This window comes from Triticum aestivum, chromosome 2A (assembly GCF_018294505.1).
Source record: "Triticum aestivum cultivar Chinese Spring chromosome 2A, IWGSC CS RefSeq v2.1, whole genome shotgun sequence".
In the NCBI taxonomy this organism is placed as follows: Eukaryota; Viridiplantae; Streptophyta; class Magnoliopsida; order Poales; family Poaceae; genus Triticum; species Triticum aestivum.
This window is the reverse complement of record NC_057797.1, coordinates 713,854,229-713,871,053: the sequence shown is the minus strand read 5'-3', so window position 1 is coordinate 713,871,053 and position 16,825 is coordinate 713,854,229. Positions and strand designations below refer to the sequence as shown.

The following is a 16,825-nucleotide window of genomic DNA, read 5'->3' as shown; positions in this document are numbered from 1 at the left end:
ACAATGGAACCCAAAAAATCCACTCGGATCTAATGCATCTCTCCAACTAACAAACAACAAAGAAAAAGAAAAGATGGGATTGCACTCACTCCACACCCAGCGTGGCCCATCCTCTCGTTGGCTGTGGAGGAGCACTGCGATTTCTCTTCGATTCGCTTCAGAGATCTTCGGATTTTCAGAGACAAAGGATAGAGAGAGAAAGAGGATGAAATGGACTTACGACTGCCAATTCCCTCGTCTTAATTACCTCGGGATGCCTATCCCCCAACCTACAAAAAGAAAACACGAGACGCTCGTGCGAATCAAGGCCGGCCCAAACAAAACATTGGAAAAATCGCTCCAAAAAAAAACAAGCAACACGGGCCGGTTCGTGACATACACATGCAGAAACAAAGACAAAAACGGGCCAGCGCAAATCTACAAGCAACACGAGATCGAACGGCCGCACAGTCGACTGAGACTTCGCAAAGTTTTAGTCGACTAATTTTTAGCAGCTCCGTAAAAATTACATCCAAGTCCGTAGACCACCTAGCGACGACTACAATCACTAAAAGCGAGCCGAAGGCGCGCCGCCGTCATCGCTCTTCCCTCACTAGAGTCCGGCAAAACTTGTTATAGTAGACAATCGTGAAGTCGTCATGCTAAGACCCCATAGGACCAGCGCAGCAGAACAACAACCGCCACCGATGAAGAGTAACGTAGATCGGAAGAATCCAACCTGAAGACACACGAAGTAGATGAACTACACGACCAGATTCGAGCAAATCCATCAAGAACAGATCCGTCGAAGACGCATCTCCACACGCCCACCAATGATACTAGACACACCACCAGAACGGGGGCTAGGCGGGGAGAACATTATTCCATATTCAGAGAGCCGCCGCCATCTCGTCTTCTTGAGCAGAACAAAAACCCTAACAAAACTTAAAGAAACATATGAAAACAGAGCCCTTCCACCGGCAATCCATCACGCCGCCATGGCCCGAAGGTCACCAAAGACGAGATGAACCTGCAGCGGCGCCGGCGGGAGGTAGAGGAACCATAGTCTTTTCTTAGGGGCGGAGGCGGGGAATAGGATGTAGCTCACCACCAAAACTAACCATACATTTTTACATCACAGTGGTATTATGTACTTATAATACGGCGAGCATACCCAGAACACTATATCTAACGAAGTTTAAGTTCTCACAGTTTACCACTTGGTTGATAGCAACTTCTGGGCGTATGCATCGTGGACACGTGTATTATTTTGGGATGTAGCTGTGTAGAAACGTTTGTGTGGCCGTAAGTCTCTCATGTAAATTTTCTTAACGTGATTCGGTTTCTTGCGTGTGGGTTTAGCCATCCATGTTGTATGGGGCCATCGTTGACTTGCAAGGCACGTATTGGTTGATGTGTGTTTGCCTCTGCACGCGTGTTTGTTTCCGCCGAATCCACGTACGAGATGCCTAGCCTTTTTTGGCGGTGCCGCTTTGACCATGTTTTCTGGATTGTTCCTTCTGTCGATGGTTCTGGTTGATTCATCGCCATGCTAAAATCGTAAGGCCTAGGTGCTTCTCCTGTGGCTTTTCCAGAGAGTGAAAATCGGCTGAGAACCATCCACCCCCCATTTGTCTCACCGGTGGCCGGGTGAGTGTGCTGAAGAGCACGTCGGCGCAGAAGCTGGAGAGCAGCGCTGTCCTGCACGTCGGGTCGTTCGGCGTGCGTGGAGCGCGCCATGACCTAGCCGGCCGCGTAGGCATAGGGGACGGTCAACGACGGCCTGGTGCCAGCGCGCAGGGATCATGTGCCTTGATGATGGGAAGCCAATAATTCGGTTGTCGTGGTAGAGGATGCGAGCATCTGCGATGTAGCCGCGGTGGAAATGCAGCAGAGAAGAGAAGGAGCGATAGAAGTAGAGTAGCGATTATTGTGAGAGGACGAGGACGCCATTGTAGACACTCCCATCCTCACAGGCATAGCTATAGTCGCGCGGGCACGTGGCCTTGAAGAGCCACAGGGGCCGTGGGAGCGCACGTCGCCGGCGTGTCGTGGGCGCTGCTGCAGCAGTACGCCTCCACCCCAAACGTTTCACATGCGCTCCAGGTCCAAGCATGCCACCTTCACGTGGGCCACGACGACTCGGAGCTCCGGCGGGCATGACCCGTTCAGGTCGGTGGGGTAGCCCGTTTGCTCGCAGTTTGCGTTCGGCGGCGCGACCACCATCGGCATGTTGTAGTCGACCACGAGGCTCACGTTGTAGAAGTCGTCGGCCCCGCCAGAAGTGAGAATTAATCGGCCAGTGTGGCCGGTGGTGCGGCGCCGTGGCCAGAGCACTCGACGGCGCCAAAGCCACAATCGTCGGTGGCGCATCCCCAGATGCGGTCGGACCAGCCATTCGTGACGGCCATGGTGCGCGACTGGCCCGGGGAGCACGAAACCGGTGGTGGGCTGCTGCGCGGCGGCCGCGTTTGTGAGGATGCCCGGTCACACAGTGTAGTTGCAATTGTTCGTTTCATGGTTAGTGTCGCCTGTCGTGCTCCTGCTCGCCATTACCAATTGTCCACTGATTATCATAAGTTGTACTAATAGTAACCGGGTATTTAACAGCCCCAATATTGAGCAAGAAGTATTTACATTGCGAGCGTCAACTGCAGGATGCTGAGCACAGGACGGCTGCATCCTGCTCGCTCTCTTGGCTCTGTGATGAAACGCTAGGTGTATGTGTGTGTGCGTGCATGCTTGATGCATGGAGGGTGCGGGTGCAGGTTTGTGTGCATTCTCTACGGCGGCCAAATCAAGGTGATGTCTTCTCCCTTTACCTCTCTCATGCACGTCCCCCCTCAGCTCTCCGATAGTCCGTCGACGACGCTCTGGCAAGCCTGCTCCTCCGCCTGACCTGACTCGGAGGTGACCATGACGGACATGCCCGAGCCGCTTCCACTTATCTGTCCTTCCATGTTGCCGTACCCGGCTCACCGAGATCATCATGCACAGGGAGAAAATGTTTTTTTTGTGAGGTGCGGGGAGAAAATGTTTAGTTCCTGATTAGTTGAGAGTCGGAGATGATGTGCTGCACTGTAATGGTGCATGGATTGGCTGGTCTATGATTCGCTTCTGCAGTTGGCATGCACCGGCACGGTTTTTGGAGCGAAGCAGTCTTCTGCATGGGATTAGTTGTGATGTGACTACGTGCATGCACTCTTGCATGCGTATTTTTTAGGGACTGTCCTCCGGCCACTTTGCATGAACCACTACTATGTTTGATGCGTGGGTATTACCATTGACGTGTCATGTTCTGATACTCTCTCTTTTTCCTGTTATATGAGTGTTGTGTCGGTGTTTTCCTGTGTTTACCGCTGAGCCATCCCGAAATCTCTTGAGTATCTCCCTCTTTTTGGAGAACTCCATCGAGTTACGTGTACGGTTCATCATTGCCTTGCCGCTATATGCTTCCATAAGATGCCTATCCTCCCCCTCCACTCAGCATTCGGTCAGCTCCACTGCGAAGCTTGCTATCTCCCCATCCCCACTCTTTTTTGGCGCAAAATCTCCCCTTCCCCACCACGCCTTTGTCGTCGCTAGCTGGAGCTCTAGTCGTGGTTGGGCGCAGAAACCACTGCACCACACCACTTCGGTCATTTCCTATATGGCCCTTGTGGATGTGGAGGAGGCGCCAATAGAGCAATTCATTGTAGCATGTGCGGTGTCTCAGTTATTTTAACTCATACTTTTCTGGTCTCTATACATCACTAGCATCATTTGTCTTGAAATCATCTTACTACCGTCGTTATCTTTCGAGAAACAATAAAAATGGATATTTTTTGGATATACAATAATGCTAATTGTGCTCGCTACGTATTGTTTATGTCTAATGTTTGAGAGGATGTCTCATACCTGGAAAGATTCTCTCATATTCCATAGGGAGGTAAACCAACTTAGTAAAAACGAGGTGAAGAATTTTCTACATTCAATTCGAACAACCTAATTATTGTGGTTCTAGAGGGAAGAATGCAGCTATCACATTACAAGATATTCTGTAAAGGGACACTCGGATAAGATAGATGTATAAGTGGTTAGTTATGAGGGTACATTCCATTATTAGCTCCATTATTCATTTTTTTGCGAACTAGCACCATTGTTCATGCTGCCAATTATTTCCCTTTTCGTAACTATCTATGCTGCTGACCATATTTATTTCTTTTAACTCATTCATGTTGCTAACTTGGCACGCTGTCACTAGATGAGGTACTGAAATGCCAAATAACACGAAATGGTAGTAGAATCTTGCACTCTAATTGTAAATCTGCATTTAGATCAGACCAACAACTAGAAATGTACATGGTGTAAATTAGAGCTCTGATTGTCATGCTATGTATGTAATGAACTTGATTGATATTCGGCCTGCATTTCGAATGGAGAAAATCAGATCTAGAATTCTGTAGATATGTTTCCTATTTGTTTTTTTTTGTTTTTTGTCTGTTTGTAAAATTGTAGTGCAGCTCCGATTTAGATGTGGTGACGAAGCTTATAAAAATTTCCAAACATTAGTGAATGGTTGATGTTGCGTTGTGTTGATACCAATAATTTTATTATGTAGTATCAATTTACTAGCTCATGTATTGGAGGACCACTATGTCTTCTTTGCCGTTTGTGACTTCCTAATTTCATTGAGAAGTGATTTGATTTTTTATGTTTGCAAAGACTTCCCCTAAAAAACATTCTCACAAATTGATTATGGTCCAAATGGATTGATAGGTTTAGCCATGGTCACTGAGCAAGGGAGTAGAGCAATTTGATTATTATTTTTTCTCATTGAAAGAGTGTGATTGTGGGTAACCATTTCATGCGTATTTTCTGTTCATTTTTAGGTTTTCAGGTGTAAAAAAGTTGTTAAAAATCATTTCATCTTAGTATTACTAGATGTCGGATTTATAATTTTCATTTTTTTTGAATGAAAGGGGTTCCCCCCTCTCCACTTTTATAATTTCCATCTTGAAAGATGTAGCACTCATGGTGATAATAAATGTATCATTTCCAAATTGTTCTTGTCCATAGCTTGCTTTCTTGTACTACAGATTATAACTACAAACTTACACATATGGAGTTGTAACTTTTTATTACATGAGCCAACAAAAAAGTATACACATGTACCGTATCAACGGGACGCGGCGTGCCGTCGCGTGGGTATGGCTAGTAACTAGTTATAGATCGATTAAATGTGGAGAGGAGGACGCACACCATACATTCTCCTGGCCCACTAACTTAACATAGATATCCAGTTTGGTACCTACAGTTTCGTACCACCCGTTACTCTAGGAAATTGGCAACCGACGCTAACATACATAATGCATGTGTTATATCCTAGATGGTGAAATTTGTATCGTAGACGGTTGCACCGTGCAACCATCTAGGATAGCTGACTATCAAGTTTCTGAAAACTGTAAGATTGATTTTAAAATTTGGAAAGGCAACATTGCGGAGCGCTAGAATGGTTACGTCAACTCGATCGGGATATTCCGGGGAAAACCATAGATCTGGGTCTACCGGATCGGACGATGATGGTGCCTTTGGTGTCGTTCTCCCTCCTGGGGCATCGTTTTGGAGTAAGTGCTGACTGGAGGGGACAAGAGGAGGATCGGTGTTATATCTACCGCAAGACCAATGATGGATCTCGGTGGCATGGCGCTGCGGAGTTTCGACGACGGGTTTGTGTGGATAGATACGTGCAGGATGGTGGCGTTATCTGTCGTCCTGGTGGCGTCGACGGCAGGCCCGGCAAGGTCGATGCGTCAGTACCTGCTCTAGAGATGGATCGGTGGAATACGGCGGTGGCGGCCTCTGAGAGTGTGTCCGACTGGTGTGTGCACCAGCAACACGGCTTGGTTGGGGCCTCCAGCTCTAGATGTTAGGCTTTGGTGTGATGACTGTTTGTTATTCGGCTCGGATAATCGGCACCCCTTCATCAAGTGGATAGGAGTAGCGACAGATGTTGCCAAGATGGTGGCTCCAGACTATACCTGGCCATCCCTCGGGCCAGGCCGGGCTTTGGGTCGGGCCTAGCCAAGCCCGACGCAAAAAAACCCAGGCCCGGGCCCGACCCGGCCCGGGCATCAGGCCTAAGCCCGGCCCGCATGTGTAAAAGCCCGCCAGGCCCCTTTAGTAAATCATGAAAACGGCAGGGCCCGGCCCGGACCGGGCGTCAGGCCTAGAAAATCAGGCCCAAGCCCGGCCCGCACGTGTAAAAGCCTGCCAGGCCCCTTTAGTAAATCACAAAAATGGCGGGGCCCGGGCCCGACCCCGGGAGCAGTGTCTGGCTGGGCTGGGTCGGGTCGGACCGTTCGGGCCGAGCTGCCCATGGCCTGGACTACTCCAAACTACCTGATGTGTTGCTTTGTAAGATTTTTGTGAATAATTAATAAAATGATTGCATGCATCGTCCAGATGCAAAGGCCGGGGGTCATCCTTCTTTTCAAAAAAAAAGCACATAACCTCGACATACATTTCACCATGACTTCCTTCATTCCCACCACTAACATTGTGGGGGCGTTGACCCGGCGCCAGACCTGGCAGAGGTCTAAGATGTTGCCTAGCCTCGCAAACAACAGTATCAATAAGGCCATTTGGGTAGACATGCCCCCGCGTGATATTTCTCTGAGTGTCACTCAATGCCGTAAAAGAAGTCATTTTGCTAAAGAGGTGGTGGTGCCTTCCTGCCGCCAGCCGCCACAACACGGATGTGGCTACCAAGATGGCGCCGGTGGTGGGCGGCGAGGAGGACACCTAAGGTGAAAACTAGGTCTTCGGTCCTAGGAGGAGGGTGGGGGTTCTCGGTTGAGGGCATAAAACCTTGCCAGTTCAAATTACAAATCATCTCGGCTAACTTAATTACCATAGGAGGCTTTCAAGAAAACTGCCACAGGTGTGCTGTCTCAGATAATTTTATCAACAACTGTTTTGTTGAACTGTCTCAAATGACGGTCTATCATGTAAGTTCTGTAGTACCGAAAGGTAAGATAATGTGAGTACTAGTTAGGTTGCTGTCCTTGTCTTGATCTTATCATGTTCTGCAAACCACAATCTTTTCTAGCAAGATTTGGTGGCTAGACTGATGGCCAAGTGTGGATGGAGATAATCTAACAAAAGTATACACATAAGTTTTATCGCTAGGTAGTAGGTACAATTTTGGGGAAGAAGATCACTTGGGCTTGCTGGCAATACCCTCCAGCAATGCTCAATCGGATGAAATGCTGATGGAACCTAAACACAGAAGGTCGCATATAGCATAGTAGTACAAATTCAACTATTACTGAGTGGTGTTGTCATTCTACTGTATTTCTACTTTCTCATCTTGAATCAGGACTCGCTCCACAAACGGTAGCACTTTAGCTGGGAAAATATTTGTTGCCCTCCTATCTTCTTATCCAAAGCTTTCTACAAGGCCTAGCATCTCCACTATTCTCCACACGGGTGCCTCGAACTACATGAACGGTGACAAGGCTCTCTTCGCCGAGCTCGACGAGAACATCTCCAGCAACATCAAATTCGGTGACGACCCCACCATGGACATCCACCTCCATCGATTCATCGATGGCACGGGCTGAGTGTCACCCAATGCACTGCTGAGAAGCAAGAAGGCAGTAGAGGAGGCCATGAGCTGAGCAGATGATGGAGGAAGGGAAACAAGACGGTGCGTTGGTGATCTGACTCATTTAGCTTCCGGCAGGTCCATATGCGGTATGAGTTGCCTCTGCTATTGCCCCCCCTCCCCTGACTTCGGCCTCCACTTCTTCAACGAGATCGTCACTGACTGATTTGTTGTACCTTCTTCAGTTTCTCATGGACATGATCCAACTGCCAATCCATACCTGAGACCATCAAAGTTGTTCGTCAGTAAAATCATCCTACTTATAGTAGAAGCGTGTTGCAGGCTCCATGCTAACAGAGGTTAAAAAAACGATGATGGGGATTTTACAACAATTTTATACAGAGTTATGTCATGTCAGAGTACTGGAGTCCAGGCTAACAGAGTCCTGGAGTGATGTCAGATTCATAACATACACTTTTATACAGTTCGCTACTGTGGTATAGTTCTGTTTTTCATTTTTATAAGTAAACATCTTTCGGAACTTCACTTTCCTTCTTTACTACGATATACTTGGCCGGGAGCTGAAACAAATGGCCACCATATAAAAACAGGCAAATACATGAACATAAGGTACGACAGATGAAATCGGAAAAGGTGCCTGTGTTAATGAAGGTGAAGATAATCAAACAATAAACAGAATGTACCGGAAATGGTAGAGTCGAGCGACCAGCAAATTAATGTGCAGTCATCAGGATCAGGTAGTCCTGGTTGAGGTTGGTTCGAGCAGTCCGCTGTGTGGTTTTACTGAATAACAAACCTGGAGCAAAATAAGAATACTTTAGTAACAAACCTATTGCTAACTGCCTGTCCATTTTTCACAGCGAAACTGCATCACGAGACAGATGATACAGTAACTAGTATATTTATGTTTCTACTACATTTTTAAATCATATCTCATGCTGAACAGTCAACTACAAATAGAAAATACAAGCCAAATTAGTGCACAGCAGAGGAAGGGATGGCATGATAAATTGTTTGTGCGAGCAAGATCATTGGTGCATTACGGTGTTTCTAGTTAACAGCATTTTTTATCGAACCATGCAAGAGAGGAGAGCCTAGCTAACAGCGTTAATATGTGTTGATCAGAAAAGCAGAGGGGCTGATTAACAATACTGGACAAGATGGGATGCGTGATTAAGTACCAGAAAACATACTGGAATCTTTTCATCACTTAATCAGAAAGTAACCGAGAAGAAATAATATCGCCAAATACTACATCCCTGAGCCACTGAGAAACTAATCAGGATAAAAACAAATCACCCAAAACAGCACACTATGGTAAGGCTTTGCTCTAGCATAGCTCACGGCCAGCCACCAACTAGAAGAGAAACAAGAAAGAGTGAAAGGTGATAATGCCCCTGATAAACAAAAAAGACTTACCACTTTGCCCTTATGCTTTCCTGCGTCCATCCATCATGCAGGTAGCTCGTGGAAAGCCAAATGGGTATGTGGCACTTGCACAAATGTGCTGGCCACTGCGGGCGCACAAATGAATTGCATTTAGCAAGAAGGTGAGCATGTAAACTAATTATGTAGGCAAAATGCTCCAAAAGTGTACCTTAGAAGTAGACACAGGTGATTAATTCACATCCTGACGATCAATCCTCACCCTTAGCTTCTCTGTTGCTACAATTCTGCATTGCACGGCTAGCTCCTCACTACAGTAGAATAACTTGAGAGATCTGAGAGAAGTTGGGAGGCCCATGTCTGGCAGCCTTGTGATGCTCTTACAATGTATGATAGATAATGTCTCGAGGGAGGTCAGGCTATTAAGATTTGCAGGAAGTGACAAGAGATTCTGGCATCTCCGAAATTGAAGCTCTTGGAGGGAGGTTAGAAGCTGTAACGCTCCCTCTTGTTCCTCCGTTAGGCTCACCAAGCTCTCTCCTCTCCATTCACTAGTCTCAGAGCCGAACTGTAGGAGTCCTAGAGATGTGAGCTGTTTGCAGAAAGACCTGGAAAGGACAGACCCGTCACTGGCCTCAAGAGTTTCCAGTCCAGACAAGGTCGCAGAGGCCCCTTGCTGGTGCGACACGAGCTCCAAAAAGGAAGCTAGGCCAGGGGAGTTAAATACTCTCAGGTATTTCAGGTTTCTACAGAATTGGAGGCCCTCGATGGACTCCAGTGAGTCGCATTTTTCAATTTCCAACTCTTTTAGTGCCGTGCAGCATCCCAGCTGTAGAGATGTCAATTCTGGACTACGCCCTATCGCTAATTTGGTGATGGCAGGAAGGCAGGACAGAAGATGGGATTGGACACTGTCCGTGAGAGCCCTGATCTCAAGTTTATCAAGGGACGGAGGAAGCAGCTGAATTTGATTGCCACCCTGTTCTTGCTCCTGCAGTTTGAGATCCCATGCAGAAGACAGCTCCGGGCTCATCTCAATATCCAAGCTTCGGAGGGAGGTGAGGAACTGCAAACCCTCCAGTACAGCCAGCTGGACACACCCCGTGATCCCTAGCTCCACTAGGGAGGTACAGGAATGCAGCTGTACAGACTTCAAACATGGGCCATAAAAGAGACTTAGCTCTTTGAGGTGGAGAAGGCCTTGAGGAGTGAAGGACCGCAGGCTTTCTTGGAGAGGACTGATAGTAACTTTTTCAAGTGCTGGTGGGAGTAATCCAACTTCCATGGTACCATCATCTTTTGTTTCACCCACCAACGATGAGACCAGCTTGGGGCAACCAAAAAGGACTAGGTCCGTAAGAGAGGTGAATCCTGCGAAGTCTCTGTAACCCCCACAGAACTCCAGATCCAGGCTTAGCTGAATGCATAGCGCCTTGAGAGAACATAGGAGATTATATGGCAGTTTCAATTCATGTTCATCTTGGGCCGAGGTCGTCACTGCTGAAACCAAACTGCTGGTCCCTTCCATTTCTCTAGGTTGACTGATTGATAGAAACTTTATCTGCGGACAGCCAGTTAACAGCAACTCCTCAAGGGACTGCGAATGTGAAAGCAGTTGAGATAGCCACCTCCCAGTTACGCCACATGTGCTAATGTTGACACGTTTGAGAGATGGGGGGACAAGGCTGCTTGTAGATGTGCTGTTTTCCTGGACAACCTCTGGCATAATGTTTGACATAGTAAGATTAGGGCATTCATGTATAGATAAAGTCTCTAAAGCAATGAGCTGGCTAAAAGATTCACTTGAAAGAGAGATCAGATTTGGACAGCTTCTTATTTGAAACAATGTTACCCCTCAGATTATGAAATGCCAAGATACTCTCATCCAGCATACACAACTCATTAGATTCGATAGTGAAACGTCTCCAGTTTATCCTCATTGTTGGAAGTGTCGAAACCCCACTGATGGACAACTCAGAAATTAGAGCAGAAGGCGGAAGAGGATGTGACACTATCAAACATGGGCAATCATGGATGGTGAGTCTACGGAGATTAGACACCAATTCATTCTGATCTCCTTCAGGAGGTGAAGATTGGAGAGGTGGAGAAGTCGTTAGACTGCTGCAATATTCCAGGATTGGCATTTTAGTCAACGCCAACTTCTCCAGAGAAGGAATTGACACTCTGACAACATGCAGATCCATCAACTCCAACTCCTTGAGTGCCCCCATTTCTCTTAGTGGAAGGATTGGCCAGTTGCTGCAACATCATTTATCAAAGTAAGTGTCCAACAATTTGCAAATGAACATGAAAAATTAGAGAGAAGGGAATTACTTGATTATATGAGGACACTGCCCGATGGACAGTTTGCTGAGAGATGGAAACCAGGATTTCTGCTCAGCGTCGAAAGAAGAGTAACTCTGGAAAAGAGTGAGCTCATTCAGTTGAGGGCAGTTCTTGATCATCAAAACACTTAAATGGGAAGTCAAATCCATTCCATAAGAACCGGTACATTTTTTCAATTTTGGCATGCCAATCAGGATCAACTCTACCAAGGAAGGAACTGAGAGTTCCATTAAATCCAACATCCTGATCAATGTCAGCTTCCTAAGGGAATGCATTCCATGAGTAGATAGAATTTGCCATTCCCTACACTCCTCCAGATGAAGTATCTGCAGTGAGGTAACTGAAAAGGCACTGGAAAGCCAGGTTGGGGAGATAGCACCACCATATCCAGTTATTTCTAGAGTTTTGAGGTTCTGATGTGGTTGAAGACCATCAAGCACATCCTCTGCAGCCTCAGGTTGAAGGCTCATGCTGCTATTCTCCCATGACAAGAACATTGTTTCTAGATACTCTTTGTGTGTCAGCATGGCTGCCCACGCCTCTTCTTTAGTCTTCACATTTTCAAGTTGAGAAACTCCTAGTGATACAAGCTCATTCATGGACTGAAGTTGTCCTATCTCAAAACTGCCAACATTTTGAACCTTGAATTTTAATTCCTGAAGAGAGGTCATGTTGCTGACACAATCTATTGCGTGGTGCACTTTCTCATGAGCAATAAGATGACGCAGATTCACAAGATTATTCATGTCAGTAGGTACATCAAGATTGCCCGAAATGCCCACATCCAGTACTTGAAGGTGATAACATCTTGTCAAAGCTTGACGAAACGCAGGGTTGCTGACTCTGTATGCTGATATATAGCGAAGATGGAATAGATTTGACGAATTGTATATAGAGCTGATGTCAGCACCTGTCACACTTAGCAACCGTAAACATTTTGCCTCATTGCATAAAGTACGCAATGGCCCTGATAAATGTATGCTGCTTCGCCCAAACAACATCAATGTCCTCAATTTGTGCCAAGACACCTTCTGAAGTATTTTGTCAAACTTCTCACTAGAATTGCTGACATGTTCATCTTTATCATAATCAGCAATTATGATCGACAAATGCCGAACACTTGCTCGAATTGCCCCGGATTTCAATCCATCTATAGTAGCACACTCATTTGATGAAACCATCCCTGCCAATACATGCATTAGGTCATGCATAACATAGTGTGAGCCATCCTTTTGGAAGAAGCCCAAATCCACTAATTTTTCCAAATATTCATGCCCTGTTTCCTCCAGTCTTATGGTAGGATCTTTGCACTGCACAAAATTTTGTGATATCCAGGCATGGACCAATTCTTTCCCATCAAATCCGTAGTCCTCTGGATACAAAGAGCAGTATGAGAAACACCGCTGAAGGTAGACTGGTAGATAATCATAACTGAGCTTCAAGATGGGTAAAATATCATCATCATATCCTTGAAGAGATTTCCGTTTGTCCCGAACTGTCGTCCAATGCTGATAGCTAACTTCTGTGCTCAGAAGTGCACCAACACTTTGTGCAGCTAGTGGGAAGCCTTTTAGTGCTTTAGCAATTTGTTTCCCAATAGATTGCAAACTAGGATGGTGCTCGCGGTTGTCATTGCGAAATGCACATGCCTTGAAAAACAGCCAAAACTCCTTCTCATCCAGACCAGTCAATGTGATTTCATCCATAGTTCCTATCATTTTTGCCACTGATTTTGTTCTGGTTGTTGCTAGTACCATGCAACCTTTTACTTTATTACTTTTCAATGGAGCCAAGAGTTTAATCCATCCACCCCTGTCCTTCTCTTCCCACATATCATCCATTACAAGCAGAAATCTTTTGTTTCTAATATTTTCTTGAAGTATCTCCTGCAATTTATTCAAACTGCTTTTTTTTTCATATGGTCTATCTTCACATACATGATCTAGGATCTGAAGTGTTAGCCCCACTACATCTAAGTTAGTGGATACACAGACCCATATTAGCAAATCAAAATGATCTTTAATTCTTTTAGCATGGTATACATATCTAACAAGTGTCGTCTTCCCAATACCACCACTGCCAACCACTGGCAGAACATTCAGATCACTAAATCCCCCCTTTATCAACAGATCTATTATCTCGTCTCTCTCTGCATCTCGTCCGTACACCTTAGACTCAATCGGAACAGAAGTTGTCATGCGATGATCCCTGGCAATATTCTGACTCTTACTTGATGTTGCCATGGTGCGCAAGTTCTCAAGCTGAAGAACCCCCTTTACAGAATTGCTATTACTGCATAGAAGATTCACTATTACATTGATCCTCTTGGAAATGCTATCTTTAATCTCAAAAGGCAGCATGTTACAATGAGCAGGCCCCTCTTCTTCACGTTTCCTTTTTCTGCCATGTGAGATCCAGTCAGTTATTTGGCTTGTGGCACTGCATACTGATTTAACAACAGAAGATAGAGTGGATGAAGACACATAGCTTCCCTCAAGATTAGTACCAGTAGGAGCACTACAACCTTTCCCTGCATAAGAAAACTCTCAGTTATTTGGCGACAAGCAAACGAAAGCCACTTAAGCAAAAGCAAATATTATCATGCAAGTGCTAATAATTAATAAAAGTTCCAAAATTTAACAAAAGCTGAATTCAAAAAGATAACAATTAAGCAAGAGATAATCTGAGAGGTGATGCCTACGATATTCAGCTACTCTTGGTTACATATTACGCCTACATAGAAGAAACTGAAAGCAATAAAAATGGAACAGTAGAGAAATATGAAGCACCTTCTGTGATCTGTTGCTCAAGTCGGTAGTAGTCAAGCTCATCCATCACGTCCTCTGAATCATAAAGTAGCTCTCTGAGATCATCCAGTGACAGGGCCAGAGGCATATTGTCAATCCTTCTTCCCTCGGCAGCAGCAAGAACCATCTGCACGTCCCTCATCTGAAATTTGAGCTTCTCCACATCTTCAGCAAGCCCGATTTCACGAGTCCAGGCTTCCATACGTCCAGTAAAGAAGCTGTCAAGGATGCTTTGCACCAGCCATCCTATTGTTGCATCAACCACCGTGCCAAGCAACCCCGACATCTCTCCCGGCACACCTATGGCAGCACAGCAACGGCAGGAGCAAAGGTAGGCCTTGCACAGCGGAGAAACCAAACAGATGGTCTCAGAGGAAAGGAGAGTTTTAGTGAACCAAAAGGCAGGCAGCAATTCAGCAAATGAGAAGAGTCTAACAATGCACCAAAAAACAGCTAACTTTACCAGGTAACACTAGCATCCCTTCAACTGACGCACAGGCCCCTCATGGCAAGCTCAAGGTGGGGTCCGCACGGCCATGGAACTATGGAAGTCCTTGATCAAGTCTTGGCTCCACAGTCGCACTTTTATTGTATGACTGACTGATGGACATAACTTAGCTATCAGCCACGTGGAAAAGACGAGCTTATGGTGTTACATGACAATTACAAAGTATTTTTGTGGAAGCTGAGCCTAGAGAAGAGAATAAAGGATAAGCAATGGTCCTATAGCAGCCTGGAATCTGTGGACGCATATGTATACTGAACGAATGGTACAAGCAGTAGGGGACAAAACATCACGAAGGGTCACGCTATCGCTAGGCTTAAATTGAATCCTCATTGGATACTTTGATGTTGATGGCTCCTGATAAGTATGCGCAACCTTGCACCTAGCGACAAATTAATGAGAATGGTCTCCACAACCTTGCACCCATCGACAAATTAATGAGAGGCTTGATCTTGAGGGTTTCTATACAACCTTGTATCTATCGACAAAATTTCGGTATATAGAGCACGCGCAGCTATCTAAGCCGGAGCCACGGCAACAACTGCACGTTCGATTCCTTGAATGCGGACCGCCTAGAGATTCCCAAACGGCTATCCTGTGTAGGGCACGCCTCCAAAATTCTGAAGGCAGTAGGAAGTAGGAACCATAGCAAAACCATAGTATGTTCAGTTAACAGGTCAGATGACCAAACAGCACATCCACTTGGTCTCCGTACATGGGTAATCTGGCCTAGGAAGCAACATATATGGTACAAAATCACCACGGACTTTTCATACCCGCGTGCTGCAGACCAGCGAGGGTGAGCCGCCAGGGCCCAGGGCCAGGGGAGCCCCGCGGCAGGATGAGCCCACGACATCGATCCTCCACCACTCGACGGGACGCTGGGATGGAGATCGCCGACGTTGATGGCTGCGCTTGCTAGGGCCACCACCCGCGCGTGGACCCGGCGCAGATTCTCCGGTGGGGCATTTCCTCGAACACGTCGAGGGCACGAACGCGCTGGACAGCCGCGGCCGGGACGCGGGCAGGCGCGCACGCCACGGTAGACGGGCTCGCGCATGAGTGGCGCGACGTGGTCGGGTGGTGGATTCTGGTGCGGTTACCAGCGGCGCCGAAATGCGCGCTATAGGCGTCTGCTCGAGGTCGAGGAGGAAAGGGGAAGAGAGCGGCGCCGAGGCCGTGATGAACTGCTCTCTCGGCTCGGGTAGCGGCCGGTTACAAAATAGCGCGCCTGTACAGATTCCTATTTAGAAAATCTAGTCAAAAAATCTGATTTTTTTTTTACATGTGCACATGAACATATTTTCATGGGGAAAAACTCATGCTTCAGCCTACCCCAACATACATTTCACCATGACTTACTTCATTCCCACCACTAACATTGTGGGGTCGTTGACCCGGTGCCAGACCGGGCACAGGTCTTAGATGTTGCCTAGCCTCGCAAACAACACAACATCAATTGGACCATTTGGGTAGACGTGCTCTCGCGTGATGTTTCTCTGCCGTCAATGAGTCGTTCTGCTAAGGCTGCTTCCAATGGACCGGTACTTAGATGGGGTGCTAAGCATATTAAATAGCTTAGCAACCAAACTCCCCAATGCATAGGTGCTTAGCTTCTTGTAGCTAAGCTCTCTTCATTTAATAAGTCCAAGGATCTTTTGTAGTATATAAACTTTGTGGCATATTTGTGCTACGTATTAAGCAAATAATATCCCTTGAGGAAAACACATGAAAATATAGATGACTTGAGTCCATACATAAAGTGCCAATAAGATATTATGAAAATACATGAAATTACACCTACAATTAAAAGTGCTTAAAATAAATGATGATAATAATCTATTTTGGCCCAAACTTTTTCCAAATATGCTCTACCAAATCAGTTTTGAGTGCTCTATGAGTCCCGTGATCTCGGATTCTTGCATCCCTTTGTAGCACCTGGGCGAATACCGGTATGTCGCCGTGTGTGAATACTGATGGTAGAACAATGGATGTACCCGCCTCCTTGTTCAAATCAAGAATATTAGCCGCCGCTTCTTCTTCATCCTCGACTACCATATTGTGAAGAATGATGCAAGCTATCATGACCTTCTGGATATCACCCCGGTCATACAAACGTGCAGGACGACGCAAGATAGAGAATCGACCCTGCAAGACACCAAAAGCACGTTCCACATCCTTCCTTGCCCCTTC

At 46.3% G+C, this 16,825-nt stretch overlaps 2 pseudogenes across 1 annotated transcript; both read right to left on the bottom strand.

Annotated features, from left to right (window-relative positions):
* Positions 1-1,584: 1,584 nt before the first annotated feature.
* On the bottom strand, positions 1,585-2,939 carry LOC123191893 (thaumatin-like protein 1; annotated as a pseudogene).
* Positions 2,940-8,301: 5,362 nt separating this feature from the next.
* On the bottom strand, positions 8,302-14,583 carry LOC123190466 (disease resistance protein RGA2-like; annotated as a pseudogene). Its single transcript, XR_006496356.1, has 7 exons — positions 14,110-14,583; positions 11,309-13,850; positions 11,131-11,233; positions 9,357-10,693; positions 9,008-9,105; positions 8,902-8,945; positions 8,302-8,384 (listed from the first exon to the last, which is right to left on the bottom strand). The product of XR_006496356.1 is annotated as a disease resistance protein RGA2-like (transcript).
* Between the last annotated feature and the right edge of the window lie 2,242 nt (positions 14,584-16,825).